The sequence below is a fragment of the Glycine soja genome, chromosome 8, assembly GCF_004193775.1.
Source record: "Glycine soja cultivar W05 chromosome 8, ASM419377v2, whole genome shotgun sequence".
NCBI lineage: Eukaryota > Viridiplantae > Streptophyta > Magnoliopsida > Fabales > Fabaceae > Glycine > Glycine soja.
In genome coordinates, this window is record NC_041009.1 from 18,697,678 (window position 1) to 18,709,764 (window position 12,087).

Sequence of the window (12,087 nt, forward strand, 5' to 3'; positions counted from 1 at the left end):
TTCCATAAAAAACTTCAATTTAATATGTCCAAAGATGAATTTATCAAATAATATTCCTTCTATTATATATGTAACTAAAAACTTGGATTTCAATTACAAACCAACAGTGTAAATGTCTAGTTTCACACTTATATAAACAGGAAATTATTATAAAATTAACAATTGTTACTCATTTTAATAATTATACTAAATTTTTAGGTAAATTGATTAATTAAAACTTTAAATATTCACAGCATATTAAAATTAAAACCTTTTGACTATCAAAGTACGTCAATTATACCAAACAGAATGAATGAAAACCTTTCTAATTAACAAAATTCATCATTTAAGGGACATTTTATTATATTTAAAATTTAAAATAATGAATTTATAAATTAATAAAATATTATGAATAAGAAAAATATAAATATATTGGCAGTAATTGACACAATGATAAAAAATGTAAGTTCAATATAATGGTTTATATACGAAAATTAAAAAAAACATTTTATATAATATTTTTACGTAAAATATATTATTTTAATTTTATAAAACTTTACATATAATAAAAATGATATATCAATAACATAAAATAAATACTTTGTGAATATAGAAATACAAAAAATAAAATCATAAATAATTGAATTTTCATTATAAAATATATAATAAATAGTTTATTAAATAATAGACAAATTTGAAAAAAGTACAGTGGTGTTTTATGACAAAAAATTAAAAACATAATATTAATCTTACTTTTTTATTGTTTGATTAATATCGGTATTTTAAATTTAATATTTAAATATTGTTATTCTTAGTATTTTATATTCATTATATGCGGAAATTCTAAATTAAAAACAAATATATTTTTTCAATAATAACTGTGATGTGATATATACAATAAAAAATATTAATATAACTCTTTTATATTATCAGTATTGTATTTTATCATAATATAAAATTAAATATTCGTAATAGAATATAATGTTTATCATTATTTTATTATTTATAAAAAAATTGTTCATTGTCTTTCTTATAGACAGACACTATATTTTTTTAATACTTTTCTATTTTATAGCTTTTTAAGAAGGTAATAAATTAAAATTTAAATGGTGACGGTTTCATTAGCGACGGTTTTTTTAAAGTGCTTGAAATTGCAAATTTAATGACATTAAATTCAATTAGATAGAAGGGATAACATTGGAGTGATTTTAAGACGGCCAAGGTGTCTGACCTAAGATTTTTTTATTTATTTTAAGGAATAATATAAAAAAAATACAATGTAAATCCCGTAATAAACCAATTTCAACAAACTTTTCAAAAAGTACTTCTGTAGTCGACTCTACTTCTTCAATAAAAGTTGGTTTTTCGATCAAGTTATGAATGATTTTCTAGTTAGATAATTCTTGCTTTTCAAATATGAAGTCTCATGTCAAGTAAAAAGAACCCCAAAGTGTGAAGTCTCTTGTACGGATAAGGGGATGAGACTTGGTCTACGATAACATCTCTTCTTTAACATAACTTGATAAGTAGAAGGAACTTAGGTTTTCTTTTTTAAAAAAGCCCTAGATTTATATATATAATTTTTTTTACATAATCATCTAATTATAATATACTATATATAATAAATTTATTTATATAATTTTTTTTACATAATCATCTAATCTAATTATAATATACTATATATAATAAATTTATTAATTTTTAAAATAATTATCTTAAAATAATTCATATAATAAGGTTATTAGAGAATAAAAACTGTTTTATACTTCAACTCTAAAAACAATACTAATAAAAGATAAATTAAATCTAAAACTAAAGTATTAATTGAATTAATATAGTAACTGTAAAACAAAGAAATAACAAAAAGTCAAAGAGTATTAAACTTATTATTAAATAATATAAATCTTTAAAGAAACATTAAATGCTTATCAATATATATATATATATATATATATATATATATATATATTATGTTTATGTATTAATTGAATTAATATAGTAACGGTAAAACAAAGATGTAACAAAAAGTCAAAGAGTATTAAAAATATATCATAACATAATATAAATCTTTAAACAACATTAAATGCTTATCTATTTATCTATATATATATATATATATATATTATGTTTATGTATACGTACAGAAGCATTAACTGAAATAAGATAACCGTAAAATAAAGAAGTAACAAATTAAAAAGTCAAATTAAAGAGTATTAAATATATTATAAATTAATATAAATCTTTAAAGAACATTAAATACTTATCAACTATATATATGTTTATGTATAGATTCATATCCATCCATTAGACAAGAGTAAGTAAGTTAAAGCAAGGAGTATATTGCTCTATAATCAAATTAAGATGAAGGCCATCACTCTTGTTTTTATTGTTCTGTTGGCTCTTTCCATTGGAATTGGTATGTTCTAGTTTCCACTTATTAAAACTAGTCACAAATTTAAGCTTGTCAATTTATTTTATTTAAATTCCTTTGCTTTTAAATAAGTTTTTTCATGGTTTAATATTGAATATTTTATATATGTGTGTGACACAGAAAATGAAGGACCATTGAAGTTGATAGAAGCAAGACAGTGCGAAGAAACACTGTATAAGTTTAGCTGTGCAAGTAACAAATGTGGCACTGATTGTCGTAATAAACATGGAAAGTTTGCAAGTGGTACATGCAATGCCATTGAAGATTGCATATGTCGCTATCCATGTTAATAAATGTTTGACCTTTTTCCAACGTTGTCCCTATAGAAAATGTTGTTTATATATGTAACTGGCAATGATGGAATCAAAGAAAATAAAGTTACTCATTTGGTACCATATTTATTCCTTTTTTCTTTTCTTAGTTCCTTTTTTCTCAGTATGAGTATGAGTATTCGTCGTTTTTTTTTTTTTTTTTGAAGAGATCTTATTCGTGTTCCATGAATACTTCAATTTAATATATTAGAAAATTGGATTAAAAAAGATTGTCAAATAAAACAAATGATATCTTAATAAAAATGAGTAATATTTCTTCGTTCATATAATTTGTCAAAAATAACTTGGACATTGATAACAAACCAATAGTGCTACTTTTATACTTTTCCAATCATAAATTGCTATAAAATTGAAAATAGAATAACTATATAAAGGAAATTTCATATGTAAAGTATTTTTAAATTATATTCACAACAGATCAATACTAAAACCTTTTCACTTTGAAGGGCAATCAATCATACCAAAGGAAATGAATGATTTTTTTTTAAATTAAGCAAATTCGTATTTCAAGGGCCACTTTAATGAAGCGAATGTAGTACCTCTTTGTTAATTTCCATGAAAATCAGCCAAAGCTTAGCATCAGCGTAACAAATTAAGATCAGTCCCAGAGAAGTGAACGCCCACTAAAAACATATAAGAGATCAGTTGATGGATTGGGTCGGAAATATTAAGTTTTTTTTTTCCATAGCCCAAATTTCATTGATAATTAGAAAACACCTACAAGCACGCACAATGAGTTTCATGTACGCCTTATAATTTGAACTTCAAGTGTCAATGGTCCAATGAATATGGCCTTATATGGGATGTTAGGGAATACTAAATCTCAAAATGAAAAGTTATCTATGTTATACATAAAAGATATGTCAATAATTAAAATAATTATAAAATTCTTTTTTACATTAAGTGCAAATATATAATATTTTCACGCCGCATCGCAGCAGCTCATGAACATTTAATTTATTTAAAAAATACCAAACAAAAAAGAGAAAAATTGAATTTTAAAAATAAAAAATATCTTTCAATACTTTAGTGTCTTTTTAGAAATTCAAAAAAGTAATTACAATAATCACTATACATAAAAAATAAATTTATTGTAATCACTAATATAATTATAATCCTTAAATTGTAAGGTAAATGTCCCTTTTTTCTCATTTAAATTTTCTATTCTACATTGCATTGTTTTTTGTTTTTTGTTTTTTGAAAATAAAGATTAATGCACAGTGTTCTCCAATTATAATTAAAGTTTCTCCATTATAACTTAATATAAATAACAATTACGGTAGTTTTTGGTTTTTACACTGTTACCTTTTTAATAAATGCTAGGTTTCACACTATCTCCTATGGTTTTTCCATTTCTTTCTTGTATTAACGCACAGTTTCATCAGAGTCTTGGATACAATATAATGAATAACTTTTTGGTAAATTTAATTTTTAAAAAATATTTATTTACATTATTTTTTCACATTTTCTTCCTTTCTTCCTTTTCTTTTTATAGTAGTATTTGTAAAAAATGTTGAATTACTTACAATTTAAGTGTATTTCTTTTTTCTTTCAATTGTAATTGTTAAGTTTGGTTTGTGTTTTGTTAACGAATTTAGTTAATGTTCCACATACATCAATTTATGTTTTTTTATTATTGGTTTCATGTGTTTTCGTAATTTTTTTTTCAATAATCTCATACAATATTACTTATATTTCTTATATACAGTATATTTATTTTACAATCTCATTTCATTTCAAAAGTTTTAGTGCATGTCCTTTATTCAGTAGGGTGCTAGTTTTTGTTGAAGGAAAAAAAATCAGATAAACTTCTAATAAAATATAGATTTATCCTTATCTTTATTTTCATGTTATATTATTATTATTAAATTAAATTATTTTTTAATATTTTCCTTATTATATGAAAAAACAAAAAATTCAATAAAAACTTTAATAATTTTTTTCTAGAACTATATTATTTAATATAGAATCACCATAGAACTACACAAATAAAATAACATTGAATAAGGACAATTTTGAAAAGGAAGGCCACCAAACACTTAACATGGGAAATGACATAAGCAATTTTCTATTTCATTGCACAAACCACTTGCTAACCTTCCATGTTTCTGGCGGCAATCAGTATTACATGTGTTATCTTCACACCAATCGACAAATATTATGTTTCTTGCTTCTATAATTTTCAATCTATAATTTTTCATGGTCTTTCATTTTCTATGCCACATAAACACAATATTATATACTAAACCATATATGAATCTCAAGTTCATAAACTTATTTGAAACAAAAATTTATAAGATTAAATTAGTGATAATTTATAGTGAAAAGCAAAACACGCATACCAATCCCAATAGTAAGAACAAATAGAACGATCTAAACATTTAATATTCTTTAAATTTTAATTTATAATATATTTACTATATTATAATATATTTGCTTGAACTACAGGATTATAAGAAGCATAGACCTTCTCAAGAGCTTGTTGCCAAAGAGTTGCATGGTGTGGACTAGAAATTGACATATTTACAAAGGTAATTGAGTTAGCCATTAAATTAATTAAAAAATTGTGTGTGGCAACCTTCATAATCTTATATTGATATAAATTGTGTGGAAATTTTGACATATTTACAAGTCCTTGTGGTAATTTTGTCAGGTTAGCCAAGCTCAAAAACTTTGTGTGGAGACTCAAATTGCCCATGTCGATTTGACATTAATTCCCAAGCTTCATAACTTGTGCTTTGAAGAATGATACTCCAACTGGCTTGCCTTTGCTTATGTCAATTTGATTGTGGTTCACTTGTCTTTAAAACTAAAAATACCATTTGGTATTGATCAGCCAGTTGTGTATAGTATTTATTGTTTTTTGGTTTCATGCATATTCCATATGCATGTCTAATACTTGGTTAATTAATTTGGAAAACAAAGTAATATCAATAATTATTTATTTGGTTATTTTGGGTCAAATTTAATGTTCATTGCCTGAAATTTAATTATGTTGATATTTTCACATGTTTACTGCAATTAATCTTATTTTAGCTTTCTAAATACAAAATGTATCTCCAAAAAAAAAAATTCAACAACGGTTCTCTTAAGACCGATGTAGAACAATGACATTCTACATCGGTCTTCTACAACAGACCGTCTTAGTATGCCTTGGCATAACCATGTTACGATGGTCGTTGAGAAGCGACCGTCGTAGAAAGGCCTGACATTCTACATCGGTCATCAACACAACACCGTCTTAGTATGCCTTCGCCTTCTAATTGGAATTGAAACCATTCTACGATGGTCGTTAAGAGGGGATCGTCGTAGAAAGGTCTGACATTCTACATCGGTCGTCAACACAAGATCATGTTAGTATGCCTTAACCTTCTACATGGAATTCAAATCATTCTATGACGGTCGTTAAGTGGAGACCGTCTTAGAATGTCCAACATTCTACGATAGTCATCAAGAGGGGATCGATGTAGAACGTTGGTCATTCTAAGACGGTAACTACTTAACGACCGATATAGATTGACAGGTCATTCTAAGACGGTCTATACCAACCATCATTGAATGGGTTATCACATTTAACGACGTCCACTACAACGACGGTTCGAAACCGTTGTAAATTGTTCCAAATAACCGACGTTAAATCCGCTTTTTGTATCAGTGTCCTGTTTCCAAGCTAGTCACAAATTTAACTTGTCAATTTTTTTCTTAATTCCTTTGCTTTTAAATAAGTTCATGAGATTCAATTTCATGGTTTAGTATTGAATATTTTATGTATGTGTGTGATACAGAAAATGAAGGGCCATTGAAGTTGATAGAAGCAAGAACGTGCAAAGAAACACTGTATCAATTTAGTTGTGTAAGTAACAAATGTGGCACTGATTGGGAAACTTTGCAAGTGGTGATTGTAATGCCATTGAAGATTGCATATGTCAGCTATCCATGTTTATAAATGCTTGACCTTTTTACAACATAGAAAATGTTATTTTATATGTAACCGCAGAAATGACGGAATTAAAGAAAATAAAGTTACGATACTCACCATATCTATTCCTTTTTTATTTTCTTTGTTCCTTTTTTCTCATTATGACTATGAGTATTTGTTGTTTTTTGTTTTTTTTTTTTTTGAAGAGATCGTATTCCTCCTTGGATGAATACTTCAATTCAATTTAATATATTAGAAAGACTTAAATATGGTTTTATTTTTAATAAATATCTAATTTTTTATATTTGTTTTCTAATAATTTTTTATTTTGTATTGAGTTTCTAATAAAGTAACACTTTTATTTTTTATTCTCAATATTTTGTTTTAGTATCTGATAACTTAGAAAATTTTGTATTTAATTTTTAGTTAATTGACAAATTTTGTTTTAGTCTATATTACTAACAAATGAGAAATACTTATCATAGAATAAATAAAAAATTTAAGGATTAAAAATAAGTATCAATGATCAAAAATAAAATTATTATTTTATTAGAGACTCATCATAAAATAAAAATTTATTAAGTAACAAAGGTAAAATCAAATATTTATTAGGGATAAAAATATATTTAAGTCTATTACAAGATTGGATCGAAAAATGATATTCTCAAATAAAACAAATGATATCTTAATAAAAATGAGTAATATTTCTTTATTTATATAATTTTTAAAAAATAACTTGGACATTGATTACAAACCAATAGTGTTACTTTTATACTTTTCCAATCATAAATTGCTATAAAATTGAAAATAGAATAACTATATAGAAGAGATGTGACTGACTGACTTCATTCTCTTACCCCTACTCCAAGAAGTTTCACACTCTGGATTCCTTCTACTTGACACATGAGACTTCATATTCGAAAAACAAGAATTATCTAACTAAAAAGTCTTTCATAACTTTTGATTACAAAAATACTTGTTTGAAATCTCGTTGGAATTGATCTTTTACGGAATTTACATTATACAAAAATAGTAGGCCAGACACCTTGGCCGACTTAAAATCGATCCAATGTTACCCTTTCTATCTAATTGAATTTAATGTCATTAAATTTGCAATTTCAAGTAATTTTAAAATAGAAAAGTATTAAAAAAAAATATAGTGGCTGACTGTAACAAAGACAATGAACAATTTTTTTTATATATAATAAAATAATGATAAACATTATATTCTATTATGAATATTTAATTTTATATTATGATAAAATACAATACTGATAATATAAAAAGTTATATTAATATTTTTATTATATATATCACATCATAGTTATTATTTAAAATGTATATTTGTTGTTAATTTAGAATTTCTACATATAATGAATATAAAATACTAAGAATAACAATATTTAAATATTAAATTTAAAATACCGATATTAATCAAACAATAAAAAAGTAATATTAATATTATGTTTTTAATTTTTTTTCATAAAACGCCACTGTACTTTTTTCAATTTTTTTTATTTAATAAACTATTTATTATATATTTTATAATGAAAATTCAATTATTTATGATTTTATTTTTTGTATTTCTATATTCACAAAGTATTTATTTTATGTTATTGATATATCATTTTTATTATATGTAAAGTTTTATAAAATTAAAATAATATATTTTACGTAAACATATTATATAAAATTTATTTTTTTAATTTTCGTATCTAAACCATTATATTGAACTTACATTTTCTTTATTTGATATTTTTTTATCATTGTATCAATTACCGCCAATATATTTATAATTTTCTTATTCATAATATTTTATTAATTTATAAATTTATTATTTTAAATTTTAAATATAATAAAATGTCCCTTAAATGATGAATTTTGTTAGAAAGGTTTTCGTTCATTCTGTTTGGTATAATTGACGTACTTTGATAGTGAAAAGGTTTTAATTTTAATATGCTGTGAATATTTAAAGTTTTAATTAATTAATTCACATAAAAATTTAATATAATTATTAAAAAGAGTAACAATTCTTAATTTTATAGTAATTTCCTGTTTATATAAGTGTGAAACTAAACATTTACACTGTTGGTTTGTAATTGAAATCCAAGTTTTTATTTAAATATATAATAGAAGGAATATTATTTGATAAATTCATCAGTAAGTATTTTGCATCCAATTTTTGGACATATTAAATTGAATTTTTTTATGGAACGAAGCATATTAAGAAAAAGAAAAACGAATAGATATAATATCAAAAAAGTAATTTTATTTTCTTCATTCCAGCATTGCCTGTTATATGTAAACTTACATTCATATGGAGACAAAGTTGGATAAAAAGTCAAACACTAATTAACATGGGAAATGACATGTGCAATCATCTACAACATTGCACATACCGCTTGCTAATTTTCCCTACTTCTTGCGACAAGCAGTATTACACTTGAAATCGTTACATTGCAACTGGTACAATGTGTCTTCACATATTCTTGCTTCTATTACTTTTTAATGATCCTTCATTTTCTATGTTACACATACAAAAATGTTCAATATACTAAACCATGAATTTCAAGATCAACAAAATTTAAAAGAAAAAATGAGTTTAAAAAACTTGATAAGATTAAATTTGTGACTAACTTCATTAAGTAGAAAGTAAAACATACCAATTCCAATGGAAAAAACAACAAGAACAATCAAAATGAAAGTGATGACCCTTCATCTTTACTTGATTTTACCAGTAATGTAGTTCTTGCTCCAATTCAGTACTCTTTAAAGATTTATATTAATTTATAATATATTTAGTACTCTTTTGACTTTTGCTTACTTTAGATTTATGTTTGTTTTTTTGTTTGACTATAATAAATAGGCTTCTCGTAAATTGTTTAATAAATTCAATTTATAGTAATAAGAATAATAAATAAAATTAAATAAAAAGTATTGAGTTACATTTGTTAAGTGTAAAATAGAGTAATAGTTTTAAATATTTTGTTCGTCACTAATTATAAAATTCTTTTAATTAATTCATTATTATTAAGAAAAATGATCGTTACATTAAATTTGATAATTATTTATATTATGATTTTAAAATTATTCCTTTTTATTTCGATATCCACTTAATTATTTTTTATTAATATTTGAAGAAAGAATAATTAAATAAGGATATATAAAAAAAAAATTAATACATCTAGAGATTAGAAAAGATTTTTATAAAAAAATACAAACAAATTTTTCAAATGAATCTTATAATTAAGGACGAAAGTAGTAGATAAAAGATGATAATATTAATATTTTTTTATTTATAAGACTCAATCGATAATATTTTTTGTATTTATATTAGAAATATCCCTCATTTAAAAAAAGATAATGTATTGATCAACCATGAGACAAAAATATTAATAAAAAAGATAATTTAAAAATATATATAAATTTAAGATAAATTTATTGTTATAAATTAAATTAACTGTTTTTATTAATCTTTATAAATTAAGTAATTGAGTTTTATTTATAAAAACAAATGGAGTATTAGATTCAAAAATTAAATAAAATTTATTATTAATATTACATTAATAATATTTAAATAGCATGTAAAAACATTAATATTTAAATAAGTTTACTAATGTAGTTTGTGTGTATATACACTTGTGTTTTTCTTATATAGTAGTATTAGCTAAGTTTAATTAAAAAATAATCTTTCTATTTATCTCAACTCACTAAATCTATTTTCCTTAAAATTTAATTCATCAATTTACTCATGAATCCATAACGTCTAATTTTAAGGTTAAAACTCAAATAATCATATTAGAAAAAAATGAGGACTAAATTGCTGAATTAAATAAACCAATTTAGCGAGTTAAGATAAATAGAGAAACTATTTTTACAATTAAGCCTATTATTTAATATTTATTAAATATTATATGATTATTGAATTTAATGAACTTAATTATAATATACAAATACCATTATAACATTTCAGCGAATATACATGCATATATACAAATATGATTTATTATTAAATAAAATTTAAATATTAATTTTTAAAAAAATATTTTTTGTTATATTTCTTAATTAAAGCTTAAATGTGTTTTTATTCTCTCACATGAAACCAATTTTAGTTTTAACCGTCAATTAAAAATTTGCTTTTTGCAATTTCTCAAATTCACTTTGGGGCACTGAAATTATTATTTTACAAATTTAAGTGACTAAAAACATAAATTCAATTCGAAATTTAACTTATGCTCATGTAACCATTCATGAATAAAGACTAAATTATTCATTCAAAAAGAATAAATACTGAAATAGTATGAAGTTAATGAATTAATTGACTAAGTTAATATAGAAGGACAAATTAAATACAAAAATTATATTATATGCAAGTAATCTTTTATTTTAATATAAAATTATTTAGCACATACTATCACTTTTGAAAATGATATATTTACTTGTTTTAATTCTAACATAAGTATTCATATAATATACAAGGATTGTAAATAACAATAAGTCAACAATAATAATAAAAGGCTTGTTAATTCTTAAATAAAAAGATCACTAAAGATCACTAAATATTATATACATATGTCTGTTTTCTGTATAAAATCATACGAACCCATCAGGCTGAATTGTATTGAAGCAATTGAAGTAAGCAGTAAAACCAAATTAAGATGAACGCCATCATTCCAGTTTTGATCGTTCTACTTGTTCTTACTAATGGGATTGGTATGTTTTGTTTTTCACTTATTCTAGCTACCCACTATAAATTATCACTAATTTATTCTTATATATATTTTTAATTCATTTTCATTTCAAATAAGTTTATGAACTTGAGATTCATGGTTTAGTATATAATATTGTGTTTATGTGGCATAGAAAATGAAGGACCATTGAAAATGATAGAAGCAAGAAGCTGTAAAGATATAATATTTGTCGATTGGGGGTGTGAAGATAACACATGTAATACTGATTGCCGCCAGAAACATGGAAGGTTAGCAAGTGGTTTGTGCAATGAAACAGAGAATTGCTTATGTCATTTCCCATGTTAAGTGTATGGCCATCCTTTTCCAAAATTGTCCCTATGAATGTTATTTTATGTAACCGACAATCATGGATTCAAAGATAATAAATTACTCTTTTGATATTATATTTACTAGCTTTTGAGCCATCCGATGCATGAGGCAAATTTTATTTGTGTAGTTTTATGATGATTTTATATTAAATAATATAGTTGTAGAACGAAAAAAGTTATTCAAGTTTTTTTTATTGAATTATTTGCTTTGACATATAACAAGTAACATTAAAAATAATTTAATTTAATAAAAACAAGATATAACATATATGTATTAATGTAAAATAATTATTGTTATTAAAAAAGTTGTATATATATGCTTATAAATTGTTGAAACAAATATTCCTTCACATGTCCCAAACATTTT

The 12,087-nt window shown here is 23.2% G+C and overlaps 1 long non-coding RNA gene across 1 annotated transcript; it reads left to right on the forward strand.

Moving 5' to 3' along the window:
* The first annotated feature begins 2,280 nt into the window (after nt 1–2,280).
* On the forward strand, nt 2,281–2,805 carry LOC114420882. The gene is made up of 2 exons (XR_003668459.1): nt 2,281–2,395; nt 2,531–2,805. It is a non-coding gene; the product is annotated as an uncharacterized LOC114420882 (long non-coding RNA).
* The last annotated feature ends 9,282 nt before the right edge of the window (nt 2,806–12,087 follow it).